Here is a 13,744-nt window from a genome sequence, read left to right as displayed (position 1 = left end):
AACTTATATCTATACACAAAGGCCTATACGTATATACAATGAACTATAGATGCTACGCTCAGTCTATCGGTAGTGGCGCAAGTCCTTTTACACTCCGTTTGTACCCTCCTAGCGGTGTCTTCACAGTCACCACACGGATAATCTTGTCGTCCCCTGGATGTACCTCCAAGATTCGGCCCAATTCTCACTGCAACGGTGGAAGGTTGTCCTCTCGTATGAGTACCAGTGTCCCTTCCTGAATACCTGCACCTTTGAGTATGTTGCCACAATGACAGCCTTTTGATATGCACATCTGTCCACTCATATTCCGGTAGGGTTCGTAACGAATCACCAATTAGGAAGTGTGCAGGTGTTAGTGCGATATAGTCTTTAGGATTAGAGGATAGGGGTGTTAGTGGTCGGGATTTTAAGATAGCCTCGATCTCGATTACTATGCTGTTCAATTGTTCGTACGTGACCAGTGCGTCTCCGATCGTAGCTTTTAAGTGGTTTTTAAAAACCTTCACCGTGGTAAGGTTTGTGACTAATTCTAAATGAGTTGCCTTTGTGGCAAAGCATACAAACACTACAACGTATCCCTTGATTCTATTTTCACTTCTGTGTTTCCGTTCCTTTAGAAAGAATGGTCCGCAATAATCGACTCCCTTTATTACCGCGTGGTGCGGCAGGTAGAAACCCTCGGTGAGCTCGTCTCCGCTGACCTGTGTCATGTGCCCTAACCGTTCGTAATCCTTTAAAAATTCCCGATATCCTGTTAACAGTTCCTGATTGGAATGTAATTTCCGTTCTAAAGCATAAAATCCCTTTAGCGCTATCTCTCGCGAACTCCCTAACCGTTGTTTATTTTTTATGTTGAACGGTAATCTTACGCAATATCGTCCGTCTGCATCTCGTATTGTACCCTGTTTAAATGAAATTTCCGCGGCCCTTTCTTCTTCTGATAAATACGATTTCTCCGCGACTTCTTCTATCTTCCGGAATTTGTTTAACGTTTTATCTAAACTCGACGTAACAAGGAACGATTTTACTGATGGGTTCTTATATGCGGGTTGCAAATCTGTTTTGCCGGTAACTATCCATCCTAACCTAGTTTTCTGCAATATGATACTGTTGTTATTTAATTTAATTTGTCCAATGCTTAATAGGCTGAAGAACAATGTATTGCCTAATAACGCGTCTATCTTCCCTGGCTTATGGAATTCCGGATCTGCTAACGCGATGTTTTGCGGTACTTGAATCGCGGTTCTGTTTACTAGTCGGGATGGTAATAATCCGGTAATCGAGGGTACAGCAATCATCGATATCGGACTGGAAAAATTACTATTCCGCGCCTTGACTATTGTTTTTACACTATATTGTGCCCTGGTCGCCTGCTGACCTAAACCTGATAGCGTCAAATTTACGTTATGCTTACATAATTGCAATTTTTCGGCTAGTTCACTGGTTATAAAATGCGTCTGAGATCCCCCGTCTAATAAAACGCGGCACTCGTGTTCCTTGTTGAATTTGTCTAATATTTTAATCCGCGCTGTACCAAGCAGTATTTCTGAATCACATGTGACCGTTAACGCAGTTGCATTGGCTCCCGCGTTTGTTATTTGAGCTTCTACTTGGGTGTTACTAGTGTTCATATTGACCCGGTGTTCATTATTAAAATGTAATAATGTATTGTGCCTTTGATTGCATTTCCTGCACCCGTTTGCTTGACACGTGGCGACTAAATGTCCAGTTCGGAAGCAATTAAGACATAATTTATTCTGTTTTATCACCTCTAATCTATCCCGAATTGAAGCTTGCAAAAAATGTTTACAATAGTAAATTTCGTGGTTCTCGTTACACATGACGCACTTAGTATTTGTCGTCGCTACGTGAATGTACCCCCTTGCATTAACTTTGTTTCGTAGCGGACGCTCTTGATACGGAACCCGTTTCATTGTGTTAGAAAATTCCGCTTCAATCTCCTCGCCACGCGCTTGTTTGTTTACAAAACTAACTAATTGTTCGAATGTCGGCATCTCATCATTTTCTAAAGTGCGTTCCCATCCGCGTCGAGTATTTTTGTCTAGCTTTTTTCCTATCAAATAAACTAATATCGCGTCCCATTGTTCTACGGGCTGACCTAGAGTGGCGAGTGCATTTACATGCATTTGAGCCTGTTCCGCCAATGATCTGAGGCTCGAGGGTGCATCGCGAGTTACTTCTGGTAATTCAAATAACGTTTTCAAATGCGACTGTACGATTTGTCGCGGTCTGTTGCATCGCCTTTGTAACAAGTCCCAAGCGACCCGGTAGTTCGGTTCTGACGCGTTTAACGAGGTAATTACCGACGCAATTTCTCCGCGAAGTGCATTTTTCAATAGATGGAATTTTTGTACCGCAGGTAAGTCTAAATTGTCGTGGACCAATGTTTTAAAGGTATCATGGAAACTGTGCCATTCAATGGGATTACCGTCGTATGGTTTTATCTCTATTTTTGGTAGAAGGGTACTTTCTTGCCTTACCGTTACGGTATTTGGCGAGTCTGTGAATCTACCTGTGCTTGCTAAATTACTAGGGGTTTGTAATCTCTCAATTCGGCGGTTTAGGAGGCTACTTATCTTAAAATAGTTTCGTTCGAACTGTTCTCTTTCCGAATCGTGATCGGAAACCTCGTCCTCTAACTCTATGCTTGACTGAACGTTTTCAAAGCTTGTATTTAACTCTATCACCTTTTCCTTGCGAATTTGTAATTCATGAATGTCAAACTGATCGTCCTCACCCAGATATGTTTCTATCCGCGTAAGTTGCCCTTTAATTGTGGCTCGTTGTCTCTTAAGACCCTTTAATTGAGCTGTCTCAGGTACGTTCGTCATATTGCGATAATTGAACAACTAATGGAATCGAGATCGCGACTGGTCAATAAGGAACAATGTGAAGGAGTGGTGATTTCTAGACTCACCCTACAGGCGTCTGAGCTTCTAAATAATGCTACGGCTGCGAATCCTTGATGCTGCTGCGAATCCTTGATGCTGCTGCGATGCCTTGATGCTGCTGCTATGCCTTGATGCTGCTGCTATGCCTTGATGCTGCTGCTATGCCTTGATGCTGTTGCGATGCCTTGATGCTGCTGCGATGCCTTGATGCTGCTGCGATGCCTTGATGCTGCTGCGATGCCTTGATGTATCCGCTGTCCGACGGCTGCTTCCCCGGTTGAGGCGTCCAAATCTGGCTGCTTCCTCAGTTGAGGTGTCCGATACGGCTGCTTACGAATAACTCAGCTTCACCGGCGACGTATTATCCTACGGTGATGCTGTTGATCTGCCCTCTCCAAAGTGAGGCTAAGATCCCAATATATGAACTGCTTTTCTGCTGCACTACAAGCTCTATACTTGCTAACAATTGTCAATGATGTCCAAGGAGGATGTACTAATTACAATTGAGTCACTCCTCGGTAGTCACTACACTGCTCTATGTTTCTATATTTGCCGAAAAATCCGGCTCGAAGGACCAAATGTCGTGTACCTTGTTTTCCACCGACTATGTTCGGTAGTTAAACTAGTACTTCGCACGCCGAATTAACTTTGTGCGAATTTTTAGGTTTGTGAAGTGGACTGTATTTACTTGTGAAAATCAGTGTAGTGACTCGAAATATGTTCGATGTTCTCTATTTGCTTGGTTGACTATTTGTTTCCAACTATGATTCTCGACTCGCTATTCTCCACTCGCTATTCTCGACTCGCTATTCTCGACTCGCTATTCTCGACTCGCTGGGCCTCCCAGAATCGTCTTCGACGACACCTCCGCAATGTCGTCTTCACGGGGGTGAAGACGTTCTGGTTGGCCCTTTTCGATCTGAAAATGGTTGTGGAAGGGAGACACAATCCCTTCCCTTCTAGTCTTCCTAGTTGCTAAAGTTAATAACTAATTCGTCCCGTTTGCAATCGCCGACCGTGGCAGGTAAAAAGCAAGAAACGCTTGGCCTTAGAAACACATGCTAACGGACGGGCAAGAGAGTTAAAAATACTGGTGACTGGACACCAGATGTAAACAATAGGCAAAGAAAATCTACAGCAATAATCGCGGGCCTTATGGGTTCAGGGATTTATGGCTGCCACGGTCCCTTCTCGTAATACCGTAAGGACGATTGCAAGTTGTGAACGGGACGAAGGCTCCTATTATTCCGAAAAAACTACCAAATGTACAATAAGTCTTAGAAAACATAAAAAGTGTATACAAACTAAAAAGTACGATGGTTCTAAGGGGTCGGAGGAAACGTTAAGGCTGTAAGTGGCCTTAACAGGTTGAACACGTGAAACATAAATTTTTCATTCCTTAAGGTTCGAGACTTTCAAGTTCAGTTATCGATTCAACTACTGTTTCGATAGTGGAAGCATTCATTTAGTTTAGAGAAAGTTTCAATAAGAATCAGCGATCGGACTCATGCACACTTGACCCACTTTTACCACTTGATCAGGGGAATGTTTATGTTGATTCCGAGAACAGGGGATATTTTACGATCACGGCGAAACAGTAAAACGGGCGAGTAATTACTCGCTTGTCGAAGGTGGAAAAAAATCGAACGGAATCACCGATTGTTTAGGTCCCCCCCTTCTTCCGCGAACGATCGGCATGAATTAGACGGTTATCCGAAATAACATTGCAAGACATGTCGGTGACCGTAAAAGCCAAGGATTTCAACGACTCTGCTCGTTAATCATCGTCCATTAGAGGAGGGGGAGCTTGTTAAACAATCCGGTATTCCGCAACGACGCAGTCAAAATAATCGGAGTTCGGTATTCAAAGTAAATGACACTGTTCCGCGTGCGTCATGATTTCGCGCTCGGGCCTGGTTTTGCGTTTGACATTTATCGCCCGATATTTCTCCGGCTTGTCTGCGACCCCAGAAAACAGGACAGCCGTATCGCGGCCGCGTGTTCTGCGACGCTTTAATTTTCCCCGGGAATTTTCACGGCCGGCTTTTCACCCGGGGTTCATGAAAAATCTGCGAATATTCTGTCGAGCCGCGCGCACCGCGACGCTCTGAAAATTCGCTTCCTGGCTGGATCGCCCAGAATTCACCGAGGAATGTTCCTGAGGCAACAATTTTTACGTCAAAAATTGACAGATAGTGCCGGAAAACAATACGGAATGCTGGAATTGCTAAACACTTGCGCCATTCAGTTCGCTTCCCTTCTTTTTTTATCGGGAAATGTATTTTCGCGCGAGAACTAAATGAAATTCCGTTCCATATTGGAAATTGTTTTATGATACGATATGTTGACGTTGTGCCAATATATTAGCTATATAAGATAATTTCATTTTGGCGTATCGTAAATCTAATAGTCAGACTATAGATGTTTGCAGAAAAAAATTGGTTGATCTTGACTCAAGAATTTTAACAACCGTACAATCTTTTTCGTCGAGTTGGATTAATTTCATTCGAAGCTTGGTTTCATCGAGGAAACAGAAATATATAAAATAGTTAAAATGTATTCAGTGATTCAAATGAGAGTTTCCACTAATACCAACATTAATAACCAAATTCATAGAAAATTACGATTAAAATTTCAATGATAAAGTAGTAAAAGCAACTGTTAAGGAGAAACTTCTTTTAATCGAAATTAGACGCATATCGAAATAACTATCGAAAGAATTAAGCGTCACTGTACTCGTGACGGGAGTTTTCGCTCCCGATTTCGGAAATCGTACCGCCGGCGGGTGCTCGTAAAACCGTTTTACAGCGAGGAGAAACGTCTCGGGCCAGTCTGGCTGAAATACGAAAATAAATTTCGACAGGCGTGATAAGATAGATACCAGCTCGCCGTCAGATAGACGTTCTATTCGGTGGAAGTCGAATATAATAAGCATCAAACCGTTCTCGTTTTCGCGAGGCCGCCGCTGCGACGGCGAACGTTCTTTCGGCGGGTCGTGCACCCGGCGAAATCGATCGCACGCCAACTCTTACCCTCTGCGGACGAGAAATTTTTAAGCTTCTAAAACTCTTTCCATGAAAAGCTCAATTATGCATCGAAGATATAAATATCAGAATAGAAGAAAATCATATAAAAATATTGTTACTGTACAACTAATTATACTGTGTAATTAAATATTCGTTTGCAGCTTTCAATTTTATATATCGAAAATTAACCGTTTGAGGGGAAAGTGTATTCACTTTAGTGACATTGAACTTTTGCGTTCAGAATACAAGATTGAAGGCAAATAATTGAATTACTCAAATAATGACAAAACGATTGGTATTAGTTCTGTTTTCTTTAGTATTTAAGAGTTCGATGTATATTAAACGGTAACATAAATAATTTTACATGCAACTATGAAGCTGATCTAATTAAAAACATCCGATCATGACTTACTGGAAATGTTCATTATTGCGACGAAAAGCCAGTTCTGATCGTTTAAATCTATCGGTCATTTCATTCCGTCGTGAAGCTAATAATACAAAAGAATGTTGAACGTATCCGAAGGTATTTCCGTTACAACCCAATAATTTAACTTCCTGTATCGAATGTTTTGAATACTTTCAAAAAGTCTCGTCCGTAATGGGTTAATGGCGCTTCCGCGCGGTGGAACGCGGAAAATCACGACAGTGAAAGCCGGAAAAAGTTCGGCAAAATTGCCGGACAAGAAGGGAACAGCAGCCGAGTCATTGTGCTCGCTGATGGTCGAAGTAATTTCGTTTCTTCGCGGAAAACCGAGCATCGATCCGCCCCGGTCCCGGCTGCCGCTGCTCCTCCACGGAGAATCGCTTCCGTCGAACTTGTTGGCCACTCAGGCCCTCCACGTTCCGCAATTTGGCGATCGTATCCTCTTCCTCGCGGCTCGCACCGTTAATTCGTCGCCGTTCAGTCGCGCGAAACTTTTCAGCTTCACTGGAGATTTCATCTTGATCAATGGAATCACAGTTATTGTTTCTCCGAAGTGGTATTGCTCGATGATACTCAGATAAGAGATATTGTTATTGCGTAGAGAACTATATTAGTTAACCACTGATTAATCAACAACATTATTTTCGGAAAATGTCCTTAATGTTTTAACCGAATTGACAGCCAAGAACAATAACGTAGTTTCCGTTGAACCCGGATTAGATGTCTGACTTCGAAGTACAATTTAACGATGAAGGGTCGATTGAGGGCCCACTTTATTCAACGGGCGGCGCGTAAATCGTTAATTGCGCAGTAAAAGTTAACTCCGAGCTCCGCAATCATCCAGTGATGCCCTCTTTTCGAAACCGCTTCGAGTCTCGGCGATCCTTCAACTTTATTGCAGAATAAAACTCTATTGCGCGATTATAAGACCGCGTATCGACGAAATAAATATTAGAGCTCTTGTACCCTAAACTTAGGGCTTAAAGATTTCAATTCAAATCGATTCACAAAATTCTGAATTCACATAAGCAACTGCAGTTTCATAATTAGAAAGAGAACCCTCTTTTAATTCAGAAAACCTTAATCTACGAGTGGATCCATGGATGGTAGCATTCATCAAACTGACACCAGCCACCCTTTCTATCATCAAGTTTGGTGTTTGTAATAGAATTTGTTTTGCAGAACATACTCATTACGTACATTAAATCTCAAATTGTAAACCCTCAAAGACCTCACAGTAACATTATAAATAATCATCCAGAAATATTATATTTATGTGCAAAAATAACAATGAACGACAGTTGTCATCCACGCGACCACTCGAAGGTGAACAAGTTTAAAATCCGAAATCTCTATTCCTCGTCCGACAGTTTCGATCGAGAACCAGCAAGAAGCGTCGATCGATGGGGCCCTTCACCGAAAAACAGAGATCGATGAAAGGAATCGAGAGTGGAGATGGCCGAGGGAAAGACAGAGAAGAATTCTGTCTAGTATGCGTCGGTCGGGGGATAATCCACGACTGGTTCCGCAAGTAAACGACCGCACGGTATAAAGAGCCGGGCCGAGCCACCCACGTTGACTCGTTGACTCTTGTTCCGCGTGGATTATGGTTTTTACCTTCGATCCCACGGGCGACAATGCGTTTCTCGGTGAACGGTGCTGGTCGTGCTCGAAAATTCACGAGCGTCGTTCTTCTATCGTCCCCCGCGGAGGGGATTACGGCCGGGAAGAAATCACGAACGGGCGGCGCGGTGCACGAATTCTCATGTAAACACCTTTAGAATCGTGGGACGGTTTTTGTCGGAGGCCCGGGCAACATCGATCACTCCGTCGCGGTGGCGACTCAACCTGCCGTCCCCTTCGCACTACTTGATAAACCGGCCCGGTTCGCAGCCCGAAGCATGCGGATAAGAAATTCCTGGGACGAATATAATGATATTAACGTTCTTCCTTCCTTTTCTTTGATATTTAGGACCGATGAGTCTTCTAGAATCGTTCGTAGTCTCAATTTCCAGTTCGATGATTTAATGCGTTCCTTTCCGACGATCTCGAAGTAAAGTGTTAATTCACTGCAGCTCTTAACGTATATTTTTTTGCATATTAGCGTTCGTAATTAACTCTCAACTTGAAATTCTATTTCAACAGTAATTTAAATATTATTAACCCTTACAGTGAACTTTATTATAACCACGAATGCCTTATTTTCTCTAGTAAATTATGAAAGATAAAGCAATGATTCGACGAGCACGGTATCGCGTAGGATCTTCCAATTAAATCGTCGTCATCGATATTTCCGCCTCGCCGGTCTGTTTTTCAAGCGAAAATGTCCTTCGAGGCGCAAACGGGAACTGCGCGTCGAAAAAAAAAGCTTGAGAGAAATACGTTTCCAATTCGACGCGCGTCGTAAACGAACGGCCGCGCGGCTCTCGTTCGACGAAGATGTAAATATTGTGGGGGCCGCGCAAAAAACGAGAGGCGGACGAAGATGTAAATTGCGCAGAAATCTCTGGAAACCCGTTCCCTGTTTTTTCGCGCGAGCACCGACGTTGCGCCGTTACCGATCGCCCGTTGCGTTGCGCGTTGAGCGCTTAATAAACCCACGGATCGTTACCGATCCCACCGCCTCACAACCGAGCAAAAAGAACGAGTAATTAACGATCGGCTCGGATAATGCCGAGCCGGCGGATTAAAGGTTAAAGAGATGGCGAGCCGATTGCGCGCAATCTCTTCGGTGGATAGATCTGATACGCCACGGCCCGGGAAAAATTCTTTTCGTGACGACAGAGAACAGGACGATCCACGATCTTCGATAAACTGGATCGTTTAACACGATCGGGGGACGCGGCACAGGAACACCAGACGGGGGCCAGAATACGCTTTCCTGTTTGCAAGTGCGCTCGCGAGTGTAACGGGATCTTTATGTACCTCCGCCATCTGCTGGCTACTTTTACACCGAGGATCTTTGAGCATCTATATTTAATACTGCTGGATAAAGTGCAGTGAAATGAAATTTTCAACGAAATCGGACGCCGATTTAACGGCCCTTAATTAGCCGAAATGTTTATTAAGGTAGTAAATTTCCGAGAAGTATAATGATTTCAAGATCAAACTTCATTTAATCTATCAAACTTCTATTCGCATCATAATTAAAAGGAATTTCTGGAAAATAGAATTACTTGGATCTTTAACTGAACAATTCGTTTGGTGATATCTTATTCCAGTAATTCAGTCAAAATTCATAGAATATCCACGAACTACCAATGGAATTTTCGTTTGCCGAAGTTTCTTTGTAAGTAGAAAGCGGCTTTCAGAGGAGCAACATTATCAAACCATTCCACCAAAAGGGGAATTCGATTCGGTCCGTGGAGAAACAGAAAACAAAATCAACCAGCGCAAAGGGATGCGTGCTTCTACTTAAAGCGCAGCACCGATGCCAATCTGTTTGCAATCGATGACCAGCGACCGCGAGTCGCCGTGAAGCTTCGTCGAAAGACACAAAGGAGGGGTTGGACGAGAGCAAAACAAAAAAACAACAATGTCGGACGCGTACAAAGGCGACACGAAAATTTTGCGCTCGTTCTGATAATAGAGATACCGGGCGCGCGCTTTGCTTTGCCGCTTTTACCGTTCGAACCCCTTTTCCCCGTTGCTGGCTCGCGGAAGCGGGATTCCGACCCGTTTTAACGGCGCGTGTACGTTTGTTGTAGTTTTTTTCTCGCTGGCCGCTGTGCCGATTTTATCAAACCTGTCCCGGGAAAGGGAAAAATGACTTTCGACCATTTCGGTAATTGGGATCGGTCGTGAAAGGGCCGGCGTCGAATCAAAATCAACTGCGCGCGGCGGAAGATAAATTGCGAAACGGTTGCTCGCGATCCCCATCAACGAGACAAAGGATTGAATCGACGCCCCCCGGCTAACTTTTTTCCATGTACGTTTCAATTTCATTAGTTTTCAGTCGGCGGTGATATTCATGCGTCGCTGTATTCTCTGCCAATGGGAGATTAAATGGACGATCTAATCGATGTTTCATCTAAGACCGAACAGCTACGTGTTTCTTTTATGTTTATCTCAAGCATTGTTTAACACTAAAACTACCGAGCAGTTGACTTTTCGAAATTTCTATATAGAACCTTCAAGAGTGCATCTATTGAGACTTCAATTGATTTATAATTCAATTTGCGTATTGTTAAATCAATTTATTTAGTAATTTCTCATGGGAACATCTGTTATATGTTTAATAATTGCAAAAGGAAGAAATCAGAAATGAGCACTTTTTACCAGTCCGGTAGTTTTAATGTTAAACAATACGAAAGCTGAATGTACCGAATAGAACATTTCCCTTGAATGTTTTCGAGAAAAAGTATATACTCTATTTTGATTGCACTCTGTAGCACTATCAAATCTGGCTACCTTATGTTCAGATGACCAGCGGAATAGCCGTGCAAATAAGGAAATAAATCTTTTATAACTAGCACGTAGATAACCGCGTGAGGTTAACGTTATTTTCTCTCCAATCCCAATATTCTTCGGCCGCGGCAGAACTAGGTCAGACAACATTCCACGTCGTCGAACACGAACTATCTTTCCCTGATCCAACGATTTCAGCAACTCGGCCATACATCGATCCGCGGATACGTAACGGAATGGACGATTCAGTGTCAATCCTCCGTTCCCGAACAGCAATTGTACCGGCCAACAAAGAGCAAATCGGCCAGAAAACGACCTCCCGACCGGCGCGACCGGTTCCCTGCGAAATTGGAAAGTTGTTGCAACCAATTCGGTTGCCTCGAGGCGATCACGCTTCCCCGACACGAGTGCACAATATCGAATTTCAATTAAGGAATTAAGTTGCAGGATTCGGGAGGCGGAATCTTGTTAACCGTTCCGATAACCAATGGATAAAAGGGAAGTGGTTGAGGTGGTGGGGGCAGGGGTGTTCGGACAGGGGGTTGAAAGTGATGATCCTCGGCGAGAACGGTCGTCAAAATATTATTAACGAGTCGGCGGTGCTTGTTTCTTGGTCTCGCCGTGGAAACTTTTGACGCAAGAAAGTTGGTAACGGCATCGCGGTGGCAAGTTTAATGCCGCCATAAACGTATTATCGTCCCGTCGTTCATGCTCCGCACAGCTATTGCGGTAATAAAGGCAACTTGTTCACAGATAGATCGCAGCCGTGCATCTTGCCGGGACGAAACTTGCGCGAATACTTGTTAAACTGCTTTTGATTCTGCCCCTGCCGCCGTACGCGGTTTCGAAACGTGCCGAGCTGTAGGTTCGCTGTTCCAGCAACTGCTGCGTGGTTTTTAATCGCTCGCGTTTTTATCGTCCTCGGAAGCGTCGGGTGTAAGTAGGCTGTGAATATTTATGCACTTGTAGCTTACATGGTTATCGTAAACAGAATGAAACACGAGTTGCAATAAAATATTGTGTAATTTTCATGTGATCTTGGGTACATTAAATTTTTTTATAATGACAACGAATTTCTATGTAATACCTGTTGTTAGAAATTCGTTTTTAGATTGTATAAACAGTCACAGTTTAAACGTAATCTACTTTGTTTCGTAGTTTCAGTAATTAATCGATTATGAAGATTAACGATTTTTAATTAAGGATTTTCAGATCCCGAAACATTCACCTGACTCTTTATCTCAAGAAAAACGTTTGAGTATATATTTAAAAAAATTGCCAAGCTAAGCTATACCAGTGTGCCAAGGCATCGCCGCCTGTGCGGTTGTCGTAAACGTCCGCCTTTCAAGGATTAAGCGGGGTGGAGAGTGATATTTTACGATATTGCGGTGTGCGCATAAAATTTAAAAAAAGCCCTAACCCATCACTATCTGAAAAGATACAGAATGTAAATACAAATACTTAAATCGAGCCTCTAAACCCGACACATTTCACTGGAGCAACAGCGAATTAATTTGCTCGACCGACCGAACAGTCACCTGCAATTATCCAATAAACTACTGGATACAGTTGTCGATGCAATTAAAAACGGAACTGATAATAACTTCATCTGTTCAATACTCACTTGTAGAAATACGGGATAAACTCTCATATCATCGACACGGAACGTACCTGCAAACAACAACGAACAAACATTATAAAACAAATACTTACTAAGAAGTTCTTCACAACTACAAGCTTCCATAATAATAAAAAACTATCTCAAAGCAATTCCAATCGAAGCACACAACCAACCACAATATCTCACGCAAAAACCAAACAATGTCTCACTCCGAATTTTCTCGAAATCAATTCCACGGAAGTGGACATTGCGTGAAACAGCCGAACAAAGCCGAATGATCGTTGAATAAGAAATCCGTTCGCCCAAAGACATCGTCGTCGACTGTTTCCCATCCCCGAAGATTCAAAAACCAAGCTCGTCGCCCGATCGCCCTACTTCCGCCACACCACCCTCGATTTTATTTCGAGAACGAGACAAGAACTCGACAAAGACGCGACACTTCGACTGGGATGGAATCGAAAATCGGATATTTTTGCGGTCGGGCTCTCGTTATCGCGTGCCGAACCGTCGATCATCGTTCCCGTCGCGTCGCCGACGCTAGAAGCCGGTTCTTCAACGGCGAAGGAACAAAGGGCCGACGGTTAATAACCGGCGCATCGGCGTGAACTGCGCAAACAGATAACGGAGAAAGTAAACCGGAAGACGCGAGGGCGGAATGTCATGAGAGGGAAGATTGGATTGGTTGGCGCGGAAACGGAGATACGAGGCGCGATACCGTAAGAAACCGGTGGGGACGGGTGAAGGGATGGAAATTCTACGGATTCCGAAGGCCGGGAGTATTCTGTCCGCCCGGAAATCGGGAAATACGCGACCGGAGCTCATTAATTTTCAACCCCCGCGGAATCCAGCCGCGCCACTCTCTTGCCACCGGAACAACGCTCGCCATTCGGCCACAGAAACATGTGAAAATGAAACAACAAAACAGGGAATTGTGAAAATGAAGAAAATTCATCTCTCTCTTGTATACAATTTGGAAGACAATGAAACATTTATGAATCGATTGGTCGATGAGATAATAAGTCCAGTGATCGTTTCACTCGAATGCAAAGGTCGATTTTATTGTTTATCGTTAACTACGATCAGTTCATCACCAGTTATTTACAAAAATTCAAAACTGGAAATATATGAAGCTACACAAATGAATTAACGATATAAGTTTCAATATCTCATTGCATTCTTTACGATTTTGATAAGAATCAAATGTGACAACATGAACTTCGAAACTAAGAATTCATCGACGAACTTGCAAATTGATTTCAACGTATACATTCTCTGGAAGTTTCTTTTTCTTGGCGCAAAAGTAAATGGTCGAGTCGAACCAATTTCAGATATCGCTTTAAAGAGACCGAGAAAC

The 13,744-nt window shown here is 43.3% G+C and overlaps 1 protein-coding gene across 10 annotated transcripts in view; it reads right to left on the bottom strand.

Moving 5' to 3' along the window:
* Window positions 1–13,744, bottom strand: part of LOC116430907 (uncharacterized) — a 348,971-nt gene that overhangs the window by 115,015 nt on the left and 220,212 nt on the right. For 4 of the 10 annotated variants that reach the window (XM_076367565.1, XM_076367568.1, XM_076367564.1 and 1 more), the window contains one exon: window positions 12,394–12,440. The exons of the other annotated variants lie outside the window; for them this stretch is intronic. The gene's annotated coding sequence lies outside the window, so the exon portion shown is untranslated. The remainder of the gene's footprint in view (window positions 1–12,393; window positions 12,441–13,744) is intronic. 10 annotated transcript variants of the gene reach the window in all.

The sequence above is a fragment of the Nomia melanderi genome, chromosome 5, assembly GCF_051020985.1.
Source record: "Nomia melanderi isolate GNS246 chromosome 5, iyNomMela1, whole genome shotgun sequence".
NCBI classification, from domain to species: domain Eukaryota; kingdom Metazoa; phylum Arthropoda; class Insecta; order Hymenoptera; family Halictidae; genus Nomia; species Nomia melanderi.
Note: the sequence above shows the minus strand (reverse complement) of the source record. Positions and strands in the feature narration are given on the sequence as shown.